This window comes from Carassius carassius, chromosome 8 (assembly GCF_963082965.1).
Source record: "Carassius carassius chromosome 8, fCarCar2.1, whole genome shotgun sequence".
Lineage (NCBI taxonomy): Eukaryota > Metazoa > Chordata > Actinopteri > Cypriniformes > Cyprinidae > Carassius > Carassius carassius.
This window is the reverse complement of record NC_081762.1, coordinates 31,780,970-31,800,744: the sequence shown is the minus strand read 5'-3', so window position 1 is coordinate 31,800,744 and position 19,775 is coordinate 31,780,970. Positions and strand designations below refer to the sequence as shown.

The following is a 19,775-nucleotide window of genomic DNA, read 5'->3' as shown; positions in this document are numbered from 1 at the left end:
GGTCATGCAGACAACTTCTCACCTCTTTTGCTCACACTGACTTAAAGTCTAAGGAAGCGGTTCTCAATTCTAGTCCTCGCTCCCCCAGGTCTGCATGTTTTGCATGTCTCTCTTTGTTAGCACACCTGATTCGGATAATCAGCTCATTAGAAGTGAGCTCCTAGTGATTGACATGGTCCCTACACAGTGTTCATTGCTCCCCACTCCCTGAGCAGGGGAAATCCGACAAAGTATACTTCACTTTGGAACATTGGTTCACGGATTTGTGCTGCGCAACTTCTTCACACATGGAGAAGTGTGACATCCTTTACCTCTGTATACCTCGATACACCACTGTATTACTCACTATGAATTGAACATATACATATTCTTTGAACTTGAATCACGGAGGGCTGTCATGTGATGTCCAGTTCTCAGGGCACTTACGTTCGAATGGAACAAATGTCTGAAGCTATACAAGAAACTTACAAAATGTGAAGAGCAGGGGGCGCGAGGACTGGAATTGAGACCCGCTGGTCTAAGTGACATCTGACCGTTTCAGCTGTCCTCCCTAACATCCCTCTACATGTTAGATACAGCCCCATTTTTAGGTCAATTAAGAGGCCAACTTGCATTCGTTAGCCTTTCACACTGTCTCGAGGACTTTGATTGCTTCCACGTTAGTTCATGTTCCTTCTTTTGTTGATGCTGGAATAGCTCTTTTTTCTTGGCTTAGGGAAAGAAGGCTCGTTGGTCTAGGGGTATGATTCTCGCTTTGGGTGCGAGAGGTCCCGGGTTCAAATCCCGGACGAGCCCTTGTTCAGGTTAAAACGTGAAGCTTTATTGTCTCATTGCATTCACAAACATTATGGCAGTTTTTTTCCAATCAGGCAGACATGGATGGCTAAGCCAGGCCGGTTAGCTCAGCTGGTTAGAGCGTGGTGCTAATAACGCCAAGGTCGCGGGTTCGATCCCCGTACTGGCCAGCTGTTTTTATTGTCTGGGGGCTCATCTCTGCTCTTCAGTTCCGACAAAGAGTAGGGTGATCTCACTGAAATCACTGCTTGCTAAGCAGAGGTTTGTTGTAGCCGAAATAGCTCAGTTGGGAGAGCGTTAGACTGAAGATCTGAAGGTCCCTGGTTCGATCCCTGGTTTTGGCAACATCTCCCAAAATTTTCCATTTTTTGAGGCGGGCCATTGACAAAAAATCACTGGGTTCCAACCTCTCTGTATAACTGCTTCCCCACAGCCAGAGAGCTATCTGTTTCCAAGTTGGCCTCCAACCAAGCAGTTTTGGTTCCATGGTGTAATGGTCAGCACTCTGGGCTTTGAATCCAGCGATCTGAGTTCGAATCTCGGTGGAGCCTGTGTGCTTTCTTGCCGCAGGAAATGATAAAACAGCACTAGTTTGGCGATGGTGCCAGTGTTTGTGGCCCTGTGAGCAACAGCTGCACCAGTTAAGGTTCTATGGTGTAATGGTTAGCACTCTGGACTCTGAATCCAGTGATCCGAGTTCAAATCTCGGTGGGACCTATTTTGCCACCAGTTTGCGCAGGACCTTCTCGGTCTTGTTACGCCAGTATGCATGTGTATGGATTCTTGTATTATGTAGGCTACCTTGGAACACTCGGGTCATGCAGACAACTTCTCACCTCTTTTGCTCACACTGACTTAAAGTCTAAGGAAGCGGTTCTCAATTCTAGTCCTCGCTCCCCCAGGTCTGCATGTTTTGCATGTCTCTCTTTGTTAGCACACCTGATTCGGATAATCAGCTCATTAGAAGTGAGCTCCTAGTGATTGACATGGTCCCTACACAGTGTTCATTGCTCCCCACTCCCTGAGCAGGGGAAATCCGACAAAGTATACTTCACTTTGGAACATTGGTTCACGGATTTGTGCTGCGCAACTTCTTCACACATGGAGAAGTGTGACATCCTTTACCTCTGTATACCTCGATACACCACTGTATTACTCACTATGAATTGAACATATACATATTCTTTGAACTTGAATCACGGAGGGCTGTCATGTGATGTCCAGTTCTCAGGGCACTTACGTTCGAATGGAACAAATGTCTGAAGCTATACAAGAAACTTACAAAATGTGAAGAGCAGGGGGCGCGAGGACTGGAATTGAGACCCGCTGGTCTAAGTGACATCTGACCGTTTCAGCTGTCCTCCCTAACATCCCTCTACATGTTAGATACAGCCCCATTTTTAGGTCAATTAAGAGGCCAACTTGCATTCGTTAGCCTTTCACACTGTCTCGAGGACTTTGATTGCTTCCACGTTAGTTCATGTTCCTTCTTTTGTTGATGCTGGAATAGCTCTTTTTTCTTGGCTTAGGGAAAGAAGGCTCGTTGGTCTAGGGGTATGATTCTCGCTTTGGGTGCGAGAGGTCCCGGGTTCAAATCCCGGACGAGCCCTTGTTCAGGTTAAAACGTGAAGCTTTATTGTCTCATTGCATTCACAAACATTATGGCAGTTTTTTTCCAATCAGGCAGACATGGATGGCTAAGCCAGGCCGGTTAGCTCAGCTGGTTAGAGCGTGGTGCTAATAACGCCAAGGTCGCGGGTTCGATCCCCGTACTGGCCAGCTGTTTTTATTGTCTGGGGGCTCATCTCTGCTCTTCAGTTCCGACAAAGAGTAGGGTGATCTCACTGAAATCACTGCTTGCTAAGCAGAGGTTTGTTGTAGCCGAAATAGCTCAGTTGGGAGAGCGTTAGACTGAAGATCTGAAGGTCCCTGGTTCGATCCCGGGTTTCGGCAACATCTCCCAAAATTTTCCATTTTTTGAGGCGGGCCATTGACAAAAAATCACTGGGTTCCAACCTCTCTGTATAACTGCTTCCCCACAGCCAGAGAGCTATCTGTTTCCAAGTTGGCCTCCAACCAAGCAGTTTTGGTTCCATGGTGTAATGGTCAGCACTCTGGGCTTTGAATCCAGCGATCTGAGTTCGAATCTCGGTGGAGCCTGTGTGCTTTCTTGCCGCAGGAAAAGATAAAACAGCACTAGTTTGGCGATGGTGCCAGTGTTTGTGGCCCTGTGAGCAACAGCTGCACCAGTTAAGGTTCTATGGTGTAATGGTTAGCACTCTGGACTCTGAATCCAGTGATCCGAGTTCAAATCTCGGTGGGACCTATTTTGCCACCAGTTTGCGCAGGACCTTCTCGGTCTTGTTACGCCAGTATGCATGTGTATGGATTCTTGTATTATGTAGGCTACCTTGGAACACTCGGGTCATGCAGACAACTTCTCACCTCTTTTGCTCACACTGACTTAAAGTCTAAGGAAGCGGTTCTCAATTCTAGTCCTCGCTCCCCCAGGTCTGCATGTTTTGCATGTCTCTCTTTGTTAGCACACCTGATTCGGATAATCAGCTCATTAGAAGTGAGCTCCTAGTGATTGACATGGTCCCTACACAGTGTTCATTGCTCCCCACTCCCTGAGCAGGGGAAATCCGACAAAGTATACTTCACTTTGGAACATTGGTTCACGGATTTGTGCTAAGCAACTTCTTCACACATGGAGAAGTGTGACATCCTTTACCTCTGTATACCTCGATACACCACTGTATTACTCACTATGAATTGAACATATACATATTCTTTGAACTTGAATCACGGAGGGCTGTCATGTGATGTCCAGTTCTCAGGGCACTTACGTTCGAATGGAACAAATGTCTGAAGCTATACAAGAAACTTACAAAATGTGAAGAGCAGGGGGCGCGAGGACTGGAATTGAGACCCGCTGGTCTAAGTGACATCTGACCGTTTCAGCTGTCCTCCCTAACATCCCTCTACATGTTAGATACAGCCCCATTTTTAGGTCAATTAAGAGGCCAACTTGCATTCGTTAGCCTTTCACACTGTCTCGAGGACTTTGATTGCTTCCACGTTAGTTCATGTTCCTTCTTTTGTTGATGCTGGAATAGCTCTTTTTTCTTGGCTTAGGGAAAGAAGGCTCGTTGGTCTAGGGGTATGATTCTCGCTTTGGGTGCGAGAGGTCCCCGGTTCAAATCCCGGACGAGCCCTTGTTCAGGTTAAAACGTGAAGCTTTATTGTCTCATTGCATTCACAAACATTATGGCAGTTTTTTTCCAATCAGGCAGACATGGATGGCTAAGCCAGGCCGGTTAGCTCAGCTGGTTAGAGCGTGGTGCTAATAACGCCAAGGTCGCGGGTTCGATCCCCGTACTGGCCAGCTGTTTTTATTGTCTGGGGGCTCATCTCTGCTCTTCAGTTCCGACAAAGAGTAGGGTGATCTCACTGAAATCACTGCTTGCTAAGCAGAGGTTTGTTGTAGCCGAAATAGCTCAGTTGGGAGAGCGTTAGACTGAAGATCTGAAGGTCCCTGGTTCGATCCCGGGTTTCGGCAACATCTCCCAAAATTTTCCATTTTTTGAGGCGGGCCATTGACAAAAAATCACTGGGTTCCAACCTCTCTGTATAACTGCTTCCCCACAGCCAGAGAGCTATCTGTTTCCAAGTTGGCCTCCAACCAAGCAGTTTTGGTTCCATGGTGTAATGGTCAGCACTCTGGGCTTTGAATCCAGCGATCTGAGTTCGAATCTCGGTGGAGCCTGTGTGCTTTCTTGCCGCAGGAAAAGATAAAACAGCACTAGTTTGGCGATGGTGCCAGTGTTTGTGGCCCTGTGAGCAACAGCTGCACCAGTTAAGGTTCTATGGTGTAATGGTTAGCACTCTGGACTCTGAATCCAGTGATCCGAGTTCAAATCTCGGTGGGACCTATTTTGCCACCAGTTTGCGCAGGACCTTCTCGGTCTTGTTACGCCAGTATGCATGTGTATGGATTCTTGTATTATGTAGGCTACCTTGGAACACTCGGGTCATGCAGACAACTTCTCACCTCTTTTGCTCACACTGACTTAAAGTCTAAGGAAGCGGTTCTCAATTCTAGTCCTCGCTCCCCCAGGTCTGCATGTTTTGCAAGTCTCTCTTTGTTAGCACACCTGATTCGGATAATCAGCTCATTAGAAGTGAGCTCCTAGTGATTGACATGGTCCCTACACAGTGTTCATTGCTCCCCACTCCCTGAGCAGGGGAAATCCGACAAAGTATACTTCACTTTGGAACATTGGTTCACGGATTTGTGCTGCGCAACTTCTTCACACATGGAGAAGTGTGACATCCTTTACCTCTGTATACCTCGATACACCACTGTATTACTCACTATGAATTGAACATATACATATTCTTTGAACTTGAATCACGGAGGGCTGTCATGTGATGTCCAGTTCTCAGGGCACTTACGTTCGAATGGAACAAATGTCTGAAGCTATACAAGAAACTTACAAAATGTGAAGAGCAGGGGGCGCGAGGACTGGAATTGAGACCCGCTGGTCTAAGTGACATCTGACCGTTTCAGCTGTCCTCCCTAACATCCCTCTACATGTTAGATACAGCACCATTTTTAGGTCAATTAAGAGGCCAACTTGCATTCGTTAGCCTTTCACACTGTCTCGAGGACTTTGATTGCTTCCACGTTAGTTCATGTTCCTTCTTTTGTTGATGCTGGAATAGCTCTTTTTTCTTGGCTTAGGGAAAGAAGGCTCGTTGGTCTAGGGGTATGATTCTCGCTTTGGGTGCGAGAGGTCCCGGGTTCAAATCCCGGACGAGCCCTTGTTCAGGTTAAAACGTGAAGCTTTATTGTCTCATTGCATTCACAAACATTATGGCAGTTTTTTTCCAATCAGGCAGACATGGATGGCTAAGCCAGGCCGGTTAGCTCAGCTGGTTAGAGCGTGGTGCTAATAACGCCAAGGTCGCGGGTTCGATCCCCGTACTGGCCAGCTGTTTTTATTGTCTGGGGGCTCATCTCTGCTCTTCAGTTCCGACAAAGAGTAGGGTGATCTCACTGAAATCACTGCTTGCTAAGCAGAGGTTTGTTGTAGCCGAAATAGCTCAGTTGGGAGAGCGTTAGACTGAAGATCTGAAGATCCCTGGTTTCGGCAACATCTCCCAAAATTTTCCATTTTTTGAGGCGGGCCATTGACAAAAAATCACTGGGTTCCAACCTCTCTGTATAACTGCTTCCCCACAGCCAGAGAGCTATCTGTTTCCAAGTTGGCCTCCAACCAAGCAGTTTTGGTTCCATGGTGTAATGGTCAGCACTCTGGGCTTTGAATCCAGCGATCTGAGTTCGAATCTCGGTGGAGCCTGTGTGCTTTCTTGCCGCAGGAAATGATAAAACAGCACTAGTTTGGCGATGGTGCCAGTGTTTGTGGCCCTGTGAGCAACAGCTGCACCAGTTAAGGTTCTATGGTGTAATGGTTAGCACTCTGGACTCTGAATCCAGTGATCCGAGTTCAAATCTCGGTGGGACCTATTTTGCCACCAGTTTGCGCAGGACCTTCTCGGTCTTGTTACGCCAGTATGCATGTGTATGGATTCTTGTATTATGTAGGCTACCTTGGAACACTCGGGTCATGCAGACAACTTCTCACCTCTTTTGCTCACACTGACTTAAAGTCTAAGGAAGCGGTTCTCAATTCTAGTCCTCGCTCCCCCAGGTCTGCATGTTTTGCATGTCTCTCTTTGTTAGCACACCTGATTCGGATAATCAGCTCATTAGAAGTGAGCTCCTAGTGATTGACATGGTCCCTACACAGTGTTCATTGCTCCCCACTCCCTGAGCAGGGGAAATCCGACAAAGTATACTTCACTTTGGAACATTGGTTCACGGATTTGTGCTGCGCAACTTCTTCACACATGGAGAAGTGTGACATCCTTTACCTCTGTATACCTCGATACACCACTGTATTACTCACTATGAATTGAACATATACATATTCTTTGAACTTGAATCACGGAGGGCTGTCATGTGATGTCCAGTTCTCAGGGCACTTACGTTCGAATGGAACAAATGTCTGAAGCTATACAAGAAACTTACAAAATGTGAAGAGCAGGGGGCGCGAGGACTGGAATTGAGACCCGCTGGTCTAAGTGACATCTGACCGTTTCAGCTGTCCTCCCTAACATCCCTCTACATGTTAGATACAGCCCCATTTTTAGGTCAATTAAGAGGCCAACTTGCATTCGTTAGCCTTTCACACTGTCTCGAGGACTTTGATTGCTTCCACGTTAGTTCATGTTCCTTCTTTTGTTGATGCTGGAATAGCTCTTTTTTCTTGGCTTAGGGAAAGAAGGCTCGTTGGTCTAGGGGTATGATTCTCGCTTTGGGTGCGAGAGGTCCCGGGTTCAAATCCCGGACGAGCCCTTGTTCAGGTTAAAACGTGAAGCTTTATTGTCTCATTGCATTCACAAACATTATGGCAGTTTTTTTCCAATCAGGCAGACATGGATGGCTAAGCCAGGCCGGTTAGCTCAGCTGGTTAGAGCGTGGTGCTAATAACGCCAAGGTCGCGTGTTCGATCCCCGTACTGGCCAGCTGTTTTTATTGTCTGGGGGCTCATCTCTGCTCTTCAGTTCCGACAAAGAGTAGGGTGATCTCACTGAAATCACTGCTTGCTAAGCAGAGGTTTGTTGTAGCCGAAATAGCTCAGTTGGGAGAGCGTTAGACTGAAGATCTGAAGGTCCCTGGTTCGATCCCTGGTTTCGGCAACATCTCCCAAAATTTTCCATTTTTTGAGGCGGGCCATTGACAAAAAATCACTGGGTTCCAACCTCTCTGTATAACTGCTTCCCCACAGCCAGAGAGCTATCTGTTTCCAAGTTGGCCTCCAACCAAGCAGTTTTGGTTCCATGGTGTAATGGTCAGCACTCTGGGCTTTGAATCCAGCGATCTGAGTTCGAATCTCGGTGGAGCCTGTGTGCTTTCTTGCCGCAGGAAATGATAAAACAGCACTAGTTTGGCGATGGTGCCAGTGTTTGTGGCCCTGTGAGCAACAGCTGCACCAGTTAAGGTTCTATGGTGTAATGGTTAGCACTCTGGACTCTGAATCCAGTGATCCGAGTTCAAATCTCGGTGGGACCTATTTTGCCACCAGTTTGCGCAGGACCTTCTCGGTCTTGTTACGCCAGTATGCATGTGTATGGATTCTTGTATTATGTAGGCTACCTTGGAACACTCGGGTCATGCAGACAACTTCTCACCTCTTTTGCTCACACTGACTTAAAGTCTAAGGAAGCGGTTCTCAATTCTAGTCCTCGCTCCCCCAGGTCTGCATGTTTTGCATGTCTCTCTTTGTTAGCACACCTGATTCGGATAATCAGCTCATTAGAAGTGAGCTCCTAGTGATTGACATGGTCCCTACACAGTGTTCATTGCTCCCCACTCCCTGAGCAGGGGAAATCCGACAAAGTATACTTCACTTTGGAACATTGGTTCACGGATTTGTGCTGCGCAACTTCTTCACACATGGAGAAGTGTGACATCCTTTACCTCTGTATACCTCGATACACCACTGTATTACTCACTATGAATTGAACATATACATATTCTTTGAACTTGAATCACGGAGGGCTGTCATGTGATGTCCAGTTCTCAGGGCACTTACGTTCGAATGGAACAAATGTCTGAAGCTATACAAGAAACTTACAAAATGTGAAGAGCAGGGGGCGCGAGGACTGGAATTGAGACCCGCTGGTCTAAGTGACATCTGACCGTTTCAGCTGTCCTCCCTAACATCCCTCTACATGTTAGATACAGCCCCATTTTTAGGTCAATTAAGAGGCCAACTTGCATTCGTTAGCCTTTCACACTGTCTCGAGGACTTTGATTGCTTCCACGTTAGTTCATGTTCCTTCTTTTGTTGATGCTGGAATAGCTCTTTTTTCTTGGCTTAGGGAAAGAAGGCTCGTTGGTCTAGGGGTATGATTCTCGCTTTGGGTGCGAGAGGTCCCGGGTTCAAATCCCGGACGAGCCCTTGTTCAGGTTAAAACGTGAAGCTTTATTGTCTCATTGCATTCACAAACATTATGGCAGTTTTTTTCCAATCAGGCAGACATGGATGGCTAAGCCAGGCCGGTTAGCTCAGCTGGTTAGAGCGTGGTGCTAATAACGCCAAGGTCGCGGGTTCGATCCCCGTACTGGCCAGCTGTTTTTATTGTCTGGGGGCTCATCTCTGCTCTTCAGTTCCGACAAAGAGTAGGGTGATCTCACTGAAATCACTGCTTGCTAAGCAGAGGTTTGTTGTAGCCGAAATAGCTCAGTTGGGAGAGCGTTAGACTGAAGATCTGAAGGTCCCTGGTTCGATCCCGGGTTTCGGCAACATCTCCCAAAATTTTCCATTTTTTGAGGCGGGCCATTGACAAAAAAATCACTGGGTTCCAACCTCTCTGTATAACTGCTTCCCCACAGCCAGAGAGCTATCTGTTTCCAAGTTGGCCTCCAACCAAGCAGTTTTGGTTCCATGGTGTAATGGTCAGCACTCTGGGCTTTGAATCCAGCGATCTGAGTTCGAATCTCGGTGGAGCCTGTGTGCTTTCTTGCCGCAGGAAAAGATAAAACAGCACTAGTTTGGCGATGGTGCCAGTGTTTGTGGCCCTGTGAGCAACAGCTGCACCAGTTAAGGTTCTATGGTGTAATGGTTAGCACTCTGGACTCTGAATCCAGTGATCCGAGTTCAAATCTCGGTGGGACCTATTTTGCCACCAGTTTGCGCAGGACCTTCTCGGTCTTGTTACGCCAGTATGCATGTGTATGGATTCTTGTATTATGTAGGCTACCTTGGAACACTCGGGTCATGCAGACAACTTCTCACCTCTTTTGCTCACACTGACTTAAAGTCTAAGGAAGCGGTTCTCAATTCTAGTCCTCGCTCCCCCAGGTCTGCATGTTTTGCATGTCTCTCTTTGTTAGCACACCTGATTCGGATAATCAGCTCATTAGAAGTGAGCTCCTAGTGATTGACATGGTCCCTACACAGTGTTCATTGCTCCCCACTCCCTGAGCAGGGGAAATCCGACAAAGTATACTTCACTTTGGAACATTGGTTCACGGATTTGTGCTAAGCAACTTCTTCACACATGGAGAAGTGTGACATCCTTTACCTCTGTATACCTCGATACACCACTGTATTACTCACTATGAATTGAACATATACATATTCTTTGAACTTGAATCACGGAGGGCTGTCATGTGATGTCCAGTTCTCAGGGCACTTACGTTCGAATGGAACAAATGTCTGAAGCTATACAAGAAACTTACAAAATGTGAAGAGCAGGGGGCGCGAGGACTGGAATTGAGACCCGCTGGTCTAAGTGACATCTGACCGTTTCAGCTGTCCTCCCTAACATCCCTCTACATGTTAGATACAGCCCCATTTTTAGGTCAATTAAGAGGCCAACTTGCATTCGTTAGCCTTTCACACTGTCTCGAGGACTTTGATTGCTTCCACGTTAGTTCATGTTCCTTCTTTTGTTGATGCTGGAATAGCTCTTTTTTCTTGGCTTAGGGAAAGAAGGCTCGTTGGTCTAGGGGTATGATTCTCGCTTTGGGTGCGAGAGGTCCCGGGTTCAAATCCCGGACGAGCCCTTGTTCAGGTTAAAACGTGAAGCTTTATTGTCTCATTGCATTCACAAACATTATGGCAGTTTTTTTCCAATCAGGCAGACATGGATGGCTAAGCCAGGCCGGTTAGCTCAGCTGGTTAGAGCGTGGTGCTAATAACGCCAAGGTCGCGTGTTCGATCCCCGTACTGGCCAGCTGTTTTTATTGTCTGGGGGCTCATCTCTGCTCTTCAGTTCCGACAAAGAGTAGGGTGATCTCACTGAAATCACTGCTTGCTAAGCAGAGGTTTGTTGTAGCCGAAATAGCTCAGTTGGGAGAGCGTTAGACTGAAGATCTGAAGGTCCCTGGTTCGATCCCTGGTTTCGGCAACATCTCCCAAAATTTTCCATTTTTTGAGGCGGGCCATTGACAAAAAATCACTGGGTTCCAACCTCTCTGTATAACTGCTTCCCCACAGCCAGAGAGCTATCTGTTTCCAAGTTGGCCTCCAACCAAGCAGTTTTGGTTCCATGGTGTAATGGTCAGCACTCTGGGCTTTGAATCCAGCGATCTGAGTTCGAATCTCGGTGGAGCCTGTGTGCTTTCTTGCCGCAGGAAATGATAAAACAGCACTAGTTTGGCGATGGTGCCAGTGTTTGTGGCCCTGTGAGCAACAGCTGCACCAGTTAAGGTTCTATGGTGTAATGGTTAGCACTCTGGACTCTGAATCCAGTGATCCGAGTTCAAATCTCGGTGGGACCTATTTTGCCACCAGTTTGCGCAGGACCTTCTCGGTCTTGTTACGCCAGTATGCATGTGTATGGATTCTTGTATTATGTAGGCTACCTTGGAACACTCGGGTCATGCAGACAACTTCTCACCTCTTTTGCTCACACTGACTTAAAGTCTAAGGAAGCGGTTCTCAATTCTAGTCCTCGCTCCCCCAGGTCTGCATGTTTTGCATGTCTCTCTTTGTTAGCACACCTGATTCGGATAATCAGCTCATTAGAAGTGAGCTCCTAGTGATTGACATGGTCCCTACACAGTGTTCATTGCTCCCCACTCCCTGAGCAGGGGAAATCCGACAAAGTATACTTCACTTTGGAACATTGGTTCACGGATTTGTGCTGCGCAACTTCTTCACACATGGAGAAGTGTGACATCCTTTACCTCTGTATACCTCGATACACCACTGTATTACTCACTATGAATTGAACATATACATATTCTTTGAACTTGAATCACGGAGGGCTGTCATGTGATGTCCAGTTCTCAGGGCACTTACGTTCGAATGGAACAAATGTCTGAAGCTATACAAGAAACTTACAAAATGTGAAGAGCAGGGGGCGCGAGGACTGGAATTGAGACCCGCTGGTCTAAGTGACATCTGACCGTTTCAGCTGTCCTCCCTAACATCCCTCTACATGTTAGATACAGCCCCATTTTTAGGTCAATTAAGAGGCCAACTTGCATTCGTTAGCCTTTCACACTGTCTCAAGGACTTTGATTGCTTCCACGTTAGTTCATGTTCCTTCTTTTGTTGATGCTGGAATAGCTCTTTTTTCTTGGCTTAGGGAAAGAAGGCTCGTTGGTCTAGGGGTATGATTCTCGCTTTGGGTGCGAGAGGTCCCGGGTTCAAATCCCGGACGAGCCCTTGTTCAGGTTAAAACGTGAAGCTTTATTGTCTCATTGCATTCACAAACATTATGGCAGTTTTTTTCCAATCAGGCAGACATGGATGGCTAAGCCAGGCCGGTTAGCTCAGCTGGTTAGAGCGTGGTGCTAATAACGCCAAGGTCGCGGGTTCGATCCCCGTACTGGCCAGCTGTTTTTATTGTCTGGGGGCTCATCTCTGCTCTTCAGTTCCGACAAAGAGTAGGGTGATCTCACTGAAATCACTGCTTGCTAAGCAGAGGTTTTGTTGTAGCCGAAATAGCTCAGTTGGGAGAGCGTTAGACTGAAGATCTGAAGGTCCCTGGTTCGATCCCGGGTTTCGGCAACATCTCCCACACTTTTCCCTTTTTTGAGGCGGGCCATTGACCAAAAATCACTGGGTTCCAACCTCTCTGTATAACTGCTTCCCCACAGCCAGAGAGCTATCTGTTTCCAAGTTGGCCTCCAACCAAGCAGTTTTGGTTCCATAATGTAATGGTCAGCACTCTGGGCTTTGAATCCAGCAATCTGAGTTCGAATCTCGGTGGAGCCTGTGTGCTTTCTTGCCGCAGGAAAAGATAAAACAGCACTAGTTTGGCGATGGTGCCAGTGTTTGTGGCCCTGTGAGTAACAGCTGCACCAGTTAAGGTTACATGGTGTAATGGTTAGCACTTTGGACTCTGAATCCAGTGATCCGAGTTCAAATCTCGGTGGGACCGAGGATCAAATCCCGGACGAGCCCTTGTTCAGGTTAAAACGTGAAGCTTTATTGTCTCATTGCATTCACAAACATTATGGCAGTTTTTTTCCAATCAGGCAGACATGGATGGCTAAGCCAGGCCGGTTAGCTCAGCTGGTTAGAGCGTGGTGCTAATAACTCCAAGGTCGCGGGTTCGATCCCCGTACTGGCCAGCTGTTTTTATTGTCTGGGGGCTCATCTCTGCTCTTCAGTTCCGACAAAGAGTAGGGTGATCTCACTGAAATCACTGCTTGCTAAGCAGAGGTTTGTTGTAGCCGAAATAGCTCAGTTGGGAGAGCGTTAGACTGAAAATCTAAAGGTCCCTGGTTCCCATGTTTCCAAGTTGGCCTCCAACCAAGCAGTTTTGGTTCCATGGTGTAATGGTCAGCACTCTGGGCTTTGAATCCAGCAATCTGAGTTCGAATCTCGGTGGAGCCTGTGTGCTTTCTTGCCACCGAGATTTGTGTGCTTTCTTGCCGCAGGAAAAGATAAAACAGCACTAGTTTGGCGATGGTGCCAGTGTTTGTGGCCCTGTGAGCAACAGCTGCAACAGTTAAGGTTCCATGGTGTAATGGTTAGCACTCTGGACTCTGAATCAAGTGATCCATGTTCAAATCTCGGTGGGACCTATTTTGCCACCAGTTTGCGCAGGACAATGTCTGAAATACTTTTCGGCACCTTTTAGTCCAAAAAAATTAACTAACGTAGAGAGCGTGGCCGCATTGCATCGATGCTCAGTCTGTCTCTTTAGGGCAGTGGTTCTCAAACCTGTCCTGGAGGCACCCCTGCCCTGCACATTTTTATTGTCTCCCTTATTAGACACACCCAAATAAGGTCTCGCGGTCTCTACTAATGAGCTGATGATTTGAAACAGGTGTGTTAGATGAGGGAAACATTCAAAATGTGAAGGGCAGGGGTGCCTCCAGGACAGGTTTGAAAACCACGGCTTTAGGGAACTGTGCGTAAAATGGCACTGTTTTGCAACCAATTTGCACAGGACCATGTCTGAAATACCTTTTGGCAGCTGTGAGCCCAAAAAAAGCTAACGTCGGAGTGTGGCAGCATTGCGTCAACGCTCAGTCGGTCTCTTTAGGGCAATGGTTTTCAAACCTTTCCTGGAGGCACCCCTGCCCTGAACATTTTGTATGTCTCCCTTATTAGACACACCCAAATCAGGTCTTGCAGTCTCTACTAATGAGCTGATGATTTGAAACAGGTGTGTTAGATGAGGGGAAATGCGAAATGTGCAGGGCAGGGATGCCTCCAGGACAGGATTGAAAACCACTGATCTAGGGATGTGTGAGTAAAAGGGCAGGAGCCAACTTGGAGAATGCGGGCATCGATCCCGCTACCTCTCGAATGCTAAGCGAACGCTCTACCATTTCAGCTAATTCCCCTGGCCTTTCAAGAATGACGAGCATAGCTGGGAATGACGGGTTTGATGCAAAGAGGCTGTCCCTCCTCTGGGCTTGCTCCTTTGCAATGGCCGAGATTATGTTGTCGAATTAACAAAGAGATTAAGCTTTTGTGTTTAAGGACCTTCTCGGTCTTGTTACGCCAGTATGCATGTGTATGGATTATTGTATTATGTAGGCTACCTTGGAACACTCGGATCATGCAGACAACTTCTCACCTCTTTTGCTCACACTGACTTAAAGTCTAAGGAAGCGGTTCTCAATTCTAGTCCTCGCTCCCCCCAGGTCTGCATGTTTTGCATGTCTCTCTTTGTTAGCACACCTGATTCGGGTTGAAACGTGAAGCTTTATTGTCTCATTGCATTCCCAAACATTATAGCTGGTTTTTTTCAATCAGGCAGACACTAATGGCTAAGCCAGGCCGGTTAGCTCAGCTGATTAGTGCGTGGTGCTAATAACGCCAAGGTCGCGGGTTCGATCCCCGTACTGGCCAGCTGTTTTTATTGACTGGGGGCTCATCTCTGCTCTGCGCTTCAGCTCCGACAAAGAGTATGGTGATCTCACTGAAATCCCTGCTTGCTAAGCAGAGGTTTGTTGTAGCCGAAATAGCTCAGTTGGGAGAGTGTTAGACTGAAGATCTAAAGGTCCCTGGTCTCTGAATCAAGTGATCCATGTTCAAATCTCGGTGGGACCTATTTTGCCACCAGTTTGCGCAGGACAATGTCTGAAATACTTTTCGGCACCTTTTAGTCCAAAAAAATTAACTAACGTAGAGAGCGTGGCCGCATTGCATCGATGCTCAGTCTGTCTCTTTAGGGCAGTGGTTCTCAAACCTGTCCTGGAGGCACCCCTGCCCTGCACATTTTTATTGTCTCCCTTATTAGACACACCCAAATAAGGTCTCGCGGTCTCTACTAATGAGCTGATGATTTGAAACAGGTGTGTTAGATGAGGGAAACATTCAAAATGTGAAGGGCAGGGGTGCCTCCAGGACAGGTTTGAAAACCATGGCTTTAGGGAACTGTGCGTAAAATGGCACTGTTTTGCAACCAATTTGCACAGGACCATGTCTGAAATACCTTTTGGCAGCTGTGAGCCCAAAAAAAGCTAACGTCGGAGTGTGGCAGCATTGCGTCAACGCTCAGTCGGTCTCTTTAGGGCAATGGTTTTCAAACCTTTCCTGGAGGCACCCCTGCCCTGAACATTTTGTATGTCTCCCTTATTAGACACACCCAAATCAGGTCTTGCAGTCTCTACTAATGAGCTGATGATTTGAAACAGGTGTGTTAGATGAGGGGAAATGCGAAATGTGCAGGGCAGGGATGCCTCCAGGACATGATTGAAAACCACTGATCTAGGGATGTGTGAGTAAAAGGGCAGGAGCCAACTTGGAGAATGCGGGCATCGATCCCGCTACCTCTCGAATGCTAAGCGAACGCTCTACCATTTCAGCTAATTCCCCTGGCCTTTCAAGAATAACGAGCATAGCTGGGAATGATGGGTTTGATGCAAAGAGGCTGTCCCTCCGCTGGGCCTGCTCCTTTGCAATGGCCGAGATTATGTTGTCAAATTAACAAAGAGATTAAGCTTTTGTGTTTAAGGACCTTCTCGGTCTTGTTACACCAGTATGCATGTGTATGGATTATTGTATTATGTAGGCTACATTGGAACACTCGGATCATGCAGACAACTTCTCACCTCTTTTGTTCACACTGACTTAAAGTCTAAGGAAGCGGTTCTCAATTCTAGTCCTCGCTCCCCCCAGGTCTGCATGTTTTGCATGTCTCTCTTTGTTAGCACGCCTGATTCGGGTTGAAACGTAAAGCTTTATTGTCTCATTGCATTCACAAACATTATAGCTGGTTTTTTTCAATCAGGCAGACACTAATGGCTAAGCCAGGCCGGTTAGCTCAGCTGATTAGTGCGTGGTGCTAATAACGCCAAGGTCGCGGGTTCGATCCCCGTACTGGCCAGCTGTTTTTATTGTCTGGGGGCTCATCTCTGCTCTGCGCTTCAGCTCCGACAAAGAGTATGGTGATCTCACTGAAATCCCTGCTTGCTAAGCAGAGGTTTGTTGTAGCCGAAATAGCTCAGTTGGGAGAGTGTTAGACTGAAGATCTAAAGGTCCCTGGCTCGATCCCGGGTTTTGGCAACATCTCCCACACTTTTCCCTTTTTTGAGGCGGGCCATTGACCAAAAATCACTGGGTTCCAACCTCTCTGTATAACTGCTTCCCCACAGCCAGAGAGCTATCTGTTTCCAAGTTGGCCTCCAACCAAGCAGTTTCGGTTCCATGGTGTAATGGTCAGCACTCTGGGCTTTGAATCCAGCGATCTGAGTTCGAATCTCGGTGGAGCCTGTGTGCTTTCTTGCCGCAGGAAAAGATAAAACAGCACTAGTTTGGAGATGGTGCCAGTGTTTGTGGCCCTGTGAGCAACAGCTGCACCAGTTAAGGTTCCATGGTGTAATGGTTAGCACTCTGAACTCTGAATCAAGTGATCCATGTTCAAATCTCGGTGGGACCTATTTTGCCACCAGTTTGCGCAGGACAATGTCTGAAATACTTTTCGGCACCTTTTAGTCCAAAAAAATTAACTAACGTAGAGAGTCTGGCCGCATTGCATCGATGCTCAGTCTGTTTCTTTAGGGCAGTGGTTCTCAAACCTGTCCTGGAGGCACCCCTGCCCTGCACATTTTTATTGTCTCCCTTATTAGACACACCCAAATAAGGTCTCGCGGTCTCTACTAATGAGCTGATGATTTGAAACAGGTGTGTTAGATGAGGGGAAATGCGAAATGTGCAGGGCAGGGATGCCTCCAGGACAGGATTGAAAACCACTGATCTAGGGATGTGTGAGTAAAAGGGCAGGAGCCAACTTGGAGAATGCGGGCATCGATCCCGCTACCTCTCGCTTGCGCCTACTGCTTCCCACCGACTGAGCCAAAGTAAGCACAAAGTAAGCCCACATGAGCCAATCGCGTTTCGCCTGTGGCTTACTTTTGACCAATCGCATTTCGCCTGTGGCTTACTTTTGACCAATCGCGTTTCGCCTGTGGCTTACTTTTTACCAATCGCGTTTCGCCTGTGGCTTACTTTTGATCAATTGCGTTTCGCCTGTGGCTTACTTTTGACCAATCGCGTTCCGCCTGTGGCTTACTTTTGACCAATCGCGTTTCGCCTGTGGCTTACTTTTGAACAATCGCGTTTCTCTTCCGTGGCTTACTTTTGATCAATCGCGTTTCTCTCCTGTGGCCTCCTTTTGACCAATCGCCGTTGTTGTCATCTTTGTTAAAGGTAAGGCTATTACTTCATTCATTGAAAACTGGTCATTATTTGTTCATATACAGTGTGTATTTTTGGAAAATGAATCGTGTCAGTATAGCTAGCTGGCATGTACAGTTCATGCTTTCTTCAGTACCTGTGAACCTGTAACTTTTCACATGATAAATGATCAGATAAGTTAAATTTATCGACCGTCAGCTAATTAAGCTATGCTACTGTCAACAATGATGTGTTTATTGTCTAAGAAATCATGGTTTCTGGGCCCTATGAATGAAAATAATGATTAAACTATTTACATTTATATTTGGTATTAACACATAATAACACACACACATTTTAATTGTAAAAATCATTACCAAATTGTTGTGGAGATATGGAAAACTGCATTTACCAAGAAATAATTGATATTTTCTAAAATAATGTAATAATAATGACTTTTTTTATAAAAAAACATTGAGAGTCTTAACTAAAAACAAACAAAAAAAAGGCCAAATGTATCCATATGGGCCAAAGTATGTGGGAATAGTGCTCATTTTAATTTAGGTAGACCAGAAAGTTAAAAACACAGAAAAATGGCTGAGATTTTAAGAGGTAAAAGCACCTGGTGTAACCCTGGGGTAAGATGACAACATTTGAAGTATAATATATTTAATGTAATATTTTGTAGCCTGGTGTGTGTGTAATCATGGTTTAAGATGACAGCATTGAAAATAAAAGGACATTTCAGACTTCATATTGACGTTACATATTTTATATGTCAGGGATTCCTGTCCTTTGTAGAAAACTCATCTTCAGGACAGTTTATGTCATGGCCATGTTTATTACCACAGTAATATAGTTTATGCGTAGCTTGTTAAATTATTGTTACACACTTAACATACAGGTGTCTTTTAGATTGCAAAAGGTAGTAGTCTTTTTCTGATTTTCATTTCAGAAAATGTATGCATATCCCTCTTTTCAACGGCAATCGGCAACATCAAGCCGACTCCTCATGGCACCTTCGGCGGAGGCGAGGCGCCTTGAAAATGTGGAGTCTGGAAGGGCCAAACCTAAGGAGGAGGTGCTGTCAGAGGCCAGTACTTTTGTCAGCACAAACGGTGGAGACCCCAGTGACCAGTTTTTAGTACTGGCTCACTGCAAACTTCAGTTTGGGAAGTACCAGGGCCAGAGATTTAGATGGCTCCTGGAAAACTCTCTGGGTTATGCCGTGTATTTGGTGCTCAGCATTTCCAATGAGACGACGCAGACAACACACCTGTCAGAAAATAAACAACTGTTCCTACAGTACACTTCTCAAATTAGAGAGATGGCAGAAGAAGTGGAGAAGTATCAGAGGAAGCAGGAAATGCAGGCAGAAGCCCGGGCAACTGGAGACCAGGGCTGCTTGATGGTGGAGTTTGGTGACTTCCAGGGTCGGTCCATGAAAGATGTTTATGAGGACCAGAGCAAGGAGGCTCAAGCCCTCATCAGGTACCTCGTTAAGGCAGATGCCAGGCCCAAAACCAACATGGCCATTTTCAAGACATATGTCCTGAAAAGACGGGCTTCTGCTGTGGGCACCAGCGTACGTCAGCCTGCACCTCACGCTGCAACCTCCAGTGCTTCTGCAACCACTGCACCTCCACCTGCAGCTATCCAAACTGGTGTACAGAAAACCGCAACTGTGAAAGCGCTGTTGGCACGTGGCAAAAATTTGTCGCCTTCACAGCTGGCGAAAAAACTCACGTCACCAGTTAAACCCTGTGAGTAGGAGTGTGAATATAGAATTTTACCTAAAGCATTTCTACATATATTAATTTATCATTATGGCAAACTTGTCAACTTGCCGTTTCCAGATCCATTATTGCAGTCCACTTTACCTCCTCCAGCAGCAGAACCCCCAGCCAAACATTTGCCCCCCATGCAGCTTTCCGCTACTGGTAAGTAAGCACCATCTTACATATGTTTGTCTCTGTGTATTGTTCACAATGATAGTTTTAACATTTATGCTCCAGGCAAGTCCGTTCCCATTGCAGAAGATGACGATGAGGAGCTGGTATTTGCTGCATCACAATGTGAAGCACAGCTAAATACAGGTGTGGCATATGACACAAATGCACATATTACAAGAATGTTTTGTGAAAACACACTGAGAAGCGTTATTTCTTGGGGGAAAATAATCAACATTTTAAAATGTGTTTTGTTTACAATACAGAATTATATCATATCATGCCTCAAGCGGGATGCTTTCTTTGAGTGCACTTCTTCAAAACCGTAAGGATGTTCCAAGGTGTCAGTTTATTTATTTGCGTT

General features: G+C 46.5%; 43 non-coding genes across 43 annotated transcripts; all 43 read left to right on the top strand.

Annotated features, from left to right (window-relative positions):
* Positions 1-723: 723 nt before the first annotated feature.
* On the top strand, positions 724-795 carry trnap-ugg (transfer RNA proline (anticodon UGG)). The gene has a single exon. It is a non-coding gene; the product is annotated as a tRNA-Pro (tRNA).
* Positions 796-891: 96 nt separating this feature from the next.
* trnai-aau (transfer RNA isoleucine (anticodon AAU)) lies at positions 892-965 on the top strand. Its single transcript has one exon. It is a non-coding gene; the product is annotated as a tRNA-Ile (tRNA).
* Positions 966-1,066: 101 nt separating this feature from the next.
* On the top strand, positions 1,067-1,139 carry trnaf-gaa (transfer RNA phenylalanine (anticodon GAA)). The gene has a single exon. It is a non-coding gene; the product is annotated as a tRNA-Phe (tRNA).
* Positions 1,140-1,274: 135 nt separating this feature from the next.
* Positions 1,275-1,346, top strand: trnaq-uug (transfer RNA glutamine (anticodon UUG)). The gene has a single exon. It is a non-coding gene; the product is annotated as a tRNA-Gln (tRNA).
* Positions 1,347-1,440: 94 nt separating this feature from the next.
* Positions 1,441-1,512, top strand: trnaq-cug (transfer RNA glutamine (anticodon CUG)). The gene has a single exon. It is a non-coding gene; the product is annotated as a tRNA-Gln (tRNA).
* An 820-nt stretch (positions 1,513-2,332) lies between these two features.
* trnap-ugg (transfer RNA proline (anticodon UGG)) lies at positions 2,333-2,404 on the top strand. Its single transcript has one exon. It is a non-coding gene; the product is annotated as a tRNA-Pro (tRNA).
* A 96-nt stretch (positions 2,405-2,500) lies between these two features.
* On the top strand, positions 2,501-2,574 carry trnai-aau (transfer RNA isoleucine (anticodon AAU)). Its single transcript has one exon. It is a non-coding gene; the product is annotated as a tRNA-Ile (tRNA).
* Positions 2,575-2,675: 101 nt separating this feature from the next.
* On the top strand, positions 2,676-2,748 carry trnaf-gaa (transfer RNA phenylalanine (anticodon GAA)). Its single transcript has one exon. It is a non-coding gene; the product is annotated as a tRNA-Phe (tRNA).
* Positions 2,749-2,883: 135 nt separating this feature from the next.
* Positions 2,884-2,955, top strand: trnaq-uug (transfer RNA glutamine (anticodon UUG)). The gene has a single exon. It is a non-coding gene; the product is annotated as a tRNA-Gln (tRNA).
* A 94-nt stretch (positions 2,956-3,049) lies between these two features.
* On the top strand, positions 3,050-3,121 carry trnaq-cug (transfer RNA glutamine (anticodon CUG)). The gene has a single exon. It is a non-coding gene; the product is annotated as a tRNA-Gln (tRNA).
* An 820-nt stretch (positions 3,122-3,941) lies between these two features.
* Positions 3,942-4,013, top strand: trnap-ugg (transfer RNA proline (anticodon UGG)). The gene has a single exon. It is a non-coding gene; the product is annotated as a tRNA-Pro (tRNA).
* A 96-nt stretch (positions 4,014-4,109) lies between these two features.
* Positions 4,110-4,183, top strand: trnai-aau (transfer RNA isoleucine (anticodon AAU)). Its single transcript has one exon. It is a non-coding gene; the product is annotated as a tRNA-Ile (tRNA).
* A 101-nt stretch (positions 4,184-4,284) lies between these two features.
* On the top strand, positions 4,285-4,357 carry trnaf-gaa (transfer RNA phenylalanine (anticodon GAA)). The gene has a single exon. It is a non-coding gene; the product is annotated as a tRNA-Phe (tRNA).
* A 135-nt stretch (positions 4,358-4,492) lies between these two features.
* Positions 4,493-4,564, top strand: trnaq-uug (transfer RNA glutamine (anticodon UUG)). The gene has a single exon. It is a non-coding gene; the product is annotated as a tRNA-Gln (tRNA).
* Positions 4,565-4,658: 94 nt separating this feature from the next.
* trnaq-cug (transfer RNA glutamine (anticodon CUG)) lies at positions 4,659-4,730 on the top strand. Its single transcript has one exon. It is a non-coding gene; the product is annotated as a tRNA-Gln (tRNA).
* Positions 4,731-5,550: 820 nt separating this feature from the next.
* trnap-ugg (transfer RNA proline (anticodon UGG)) lies at positions 5,551-5,622 on the top strand. The gene has a single exon. It is a non-coding gene; the product is annotated as a tRNA-Pro (tRNA).
* A 96-nt stretch (positions 5,623-5,718) lies between these two features.
* Positions 5,719-5,792, top strand: trnai-aau (transfer RNA isoleucine (anticodon AAU)). The gene has a single exon. It is a non-coding gene; the product is annotated as a tRNA-Ile (tRNA).
* A 297-nt stretch (positions 5,793-6,089) lies between these two features.
* Positions 6,090-6,161, top strand: trnaq-uug (transfer RNA glutamine (anticodon UUG)). Its single transcript has one exon. It is a non-coding gene; the product is annotated as a tRNA-Gln (tRNA).
* Positions 6,162-6,255: 94 nt separating this feature from the next.
* Positions 6,256-6,327, top strand: trnaq-cug (transfer RNA glutamine (anticodon CUG)). The gene has a single exon. It is a non-coding gene; the product is annotated as a tRNA-Gln (tRNA).
* An 820-nt stretch (positions 6,328-7,147) lies between these two features.
* Positions 7,148-7,219, top strand: trnap-ugg (transfer RNA proline (anticodon UGG)). The gene has a single exon. It is a non-coding gene; the product is annotated as a tRNA-Pro (tRNA).
* Positions 7,220-7,315: 96 nt separating this feature from the next.
* On the top strand, positions 7,316-7,389 carry trnai-aau (transfer RNA isoleucine (anticodon AAU)). Its single transcript has one exon. It is a non-coding gene; the product is annotated as a tRNA-Ile (tRNA).
* Positions 7,390-7,490: 101 nt separating this feature from the next.
* On the top strand, positions 7,491-7,563 carry trnaf-gaa (transfer RNA phenylalanine (anticodon GAA)). Its single transcript has one exon. It is a non-coding gene; the product is annotated as a tRNA-Phe (tRNA).
* Positions 7,564-7,698: 135 nt separating this feature from the next.
* On the top strand, positions 7,699-7,770 carry trnaq-uug (transfer RNA glutamine (anticodon UUG)). The gene has a single exon. It is a non-coding gene; the product is annotated as a tRNA-Gln (tRNA).
* A 94-nt stretch (positions 7,771-7,864) lies between these two features.
* Positions 7,865-7,936, top strand: trnaq-cug (transfer RNA glutamine (anticodon CUG)). The gene has a single exon. It is a non-coding gene; the product is annotated as a tRNA-Gln (tRNA).
* Positions 7,937-8,756: 820 nt separating this feature from the next.
* Positions 8,757-8,828, top strand: trnap-ugg (transfer RNA proline (anticodon UGG)). Its single transcript has one exon. It is a non-coding gene; the product is annotated as a tRNA-Pro (tRNA).
* Positions 8,829-8,924: 96 nt separating this feature from the next.
* On the top strand, positions 8,925-8,998 carry trnai-aau (transfer RNA isoleucine (anticodon AAU)). Its single transcript has one exon. It is a non-coding gene; the product is annotated as a tRNA-Ile (tRNA).
* Positions 8,999-9,099: 101 nt separating this feature from the next.
* On the top strand, positions 9,100-9,172 carry trnaf-gaa (transfer RNA phenylalanine (anticodon GAA)). Its single transcript has one exon. It is a non-coding gene; the product is annotated as a tRNA-Phe (tRNA).
* Positions 9,173-9,308: 136 nt separating this feature from the next.
* On the top strand, positions 9,309-9,380 carry trnaq-uug (transfer RNA glutamine (anticodon UUG)). The gene has a single exon. It is a non-coding gene; the product is annotated as a tRNA-Gln (tRNA).
* A 94-nt stretch (positions 9,381-9,474) lies between these two features.
* Positions 9,475-9,546, top strand: trnaq-cug (transfer RNA glutamine (anticodon CUG)). Its single transcript has one exon. It is a non-coding gene; the product is annotated as a tRNA-Gln (tRNA).
* Positions 9,547-10,366: 820 nt separating this feature from the next.
* On the top strand, positions 10,367-10,438 carry trnap-ugg (transfer RNA proline (anticodon UGG)). The gene has a single exon. It is a non-coding gene; the product is annotated as a tRNA-Pro (tRNA).
* A 96-nt stretch (positions 10,439-10,534) lies between these two features.
* Positions 10,535-10,608, top strand: trnai-aau (transfer RNA isoleucine (anticodon AAU)). The gene has a single exon. It is a non-coding gene; the product is annotated as a tRNA-Ile (tRNA).
* Positions 10,609-10,709: 101 nt separating this feature from the next.
* trnaf-gaa (transfer RNA phenylalanine (anticodon GAA)) lies at positions 10,710-10,782 on the top strand. The gene has a single exon. It is a non-coding gene; the product is annotated as a tRNA-Phe (tRNA).
* A 135-nt stretch (positions 10,783-10,917) lies between these two features.
* Positions 10,918-10,989, top strand: trnaq-uug (transfer RNA glutamine (anticodon UUG)). Its single transcript has one exon. It is a non-coding gene; the product is annotated as a tRNA-Gln (tRNA).
* Positions 10,990-11,083: 94 nt separating this feature from the next.
* trnaq-cug (transfer RNA glutamine (anticodon CUG)) lies at positions 11,084-11,155 on the top strand. The gene has a single exon. It is a non-coding gene; the product is annotated as a tRNA-Gln (tRNA).
* An 820-nt stretch (positions 11,156-11,975) lies between these two features.
* Positions 11,976-12,047, top strand: trnap-ugg (transfer RNA proline (anticodon UGG)). The gene has a single exon. It is a non-coding gene; the product is annotated as a tRNA-Pro (tRNA).
* A 96-nt stretch (positions 12,048-12,143) lies between these two features.
* trnai-aau (transfer RNA isoleucine (anticodon AAU)) lies at positions 12,144-12,217 on the top strand. Its single transcript has one exon. It is a non-coding gene; the product is annotated as a tRNA-Ile (tRNA).
* Positions 12,218-12,319: 102 nt separating this feature from the next.
* trnaf-gaa (transfer RNA phenylalanine (anticodon GAA)) lies at positions 12,320-12,392 on the top strand. Its single transcript has one exon. It is a non-coding gene; the product is annotated as a tRNA-Phe (tRNA).
* Positions 12,393-12,884: 492 nt separating this feature from the next.
* trnai-aau (transfer RNA isoleucine (anticodon AAU)) lies at positions 12,885-12,958 on the top strand. Its single transcript has one exon. It is a non-coding gene; the product is annotated as a tRNA-Ile (tRNA).
* Positions 12,959-13,151: 193 nt separating this feature from the next.
* On the top strand, positions 13,152-13,223 carry trnaq-uug (transfer RNA glutamine (anticodon UUG)). The gene has a single exon. It is a non-coding gene; the product is annotated as a tRNA-Gln (tRNA).
* Positions 13,224-14,619: 1,396 nt separating this feature from the next.
* On the top strand, positions 14,620-14,693 carry trnai-aau (transfer RNA isoleucine (anticodon AAU)). The gene has a single exon. It is a non-coding gene; the product is annotated as a tRNA-Ile (tRNA).
* Positions 14,694-16,099: 1,406 nt separating this feature from the next.
* trnai-aau (transfer RNA isoleucine (anticodon AAU)) lies at positions 16,100-16,173 on the top strand. The gene has a single exon. It is a non-coding gene; the product is annotated as a tRNA-Ile (tRNA).
* A 106-nt stretch (positions 16,174-16,279) lies between these two features.
* Positions 16,280-16,352, top strand: trnaf-gaa (transfer RNA phenylalanine (anticodon GAA)). Its single transcript has one exon. It is a non-coding gene; the product is annotated as a tRNA-Phe (tRNA).
* Positions 16,353-16,487: 135 nt separating this feature from the next.
* Positions 16,488-16,559, top strand: trnaq-uug (transfer RNA glutamine (anticodon UUG)). Its single transcript has one exon. It is a non-coding gene; the product is annotated as a tRNA-Gln (tRNA).
* The last annotated feature ends 3,216 nt before the right edge of the window (positions 16,560-19,775 follow it).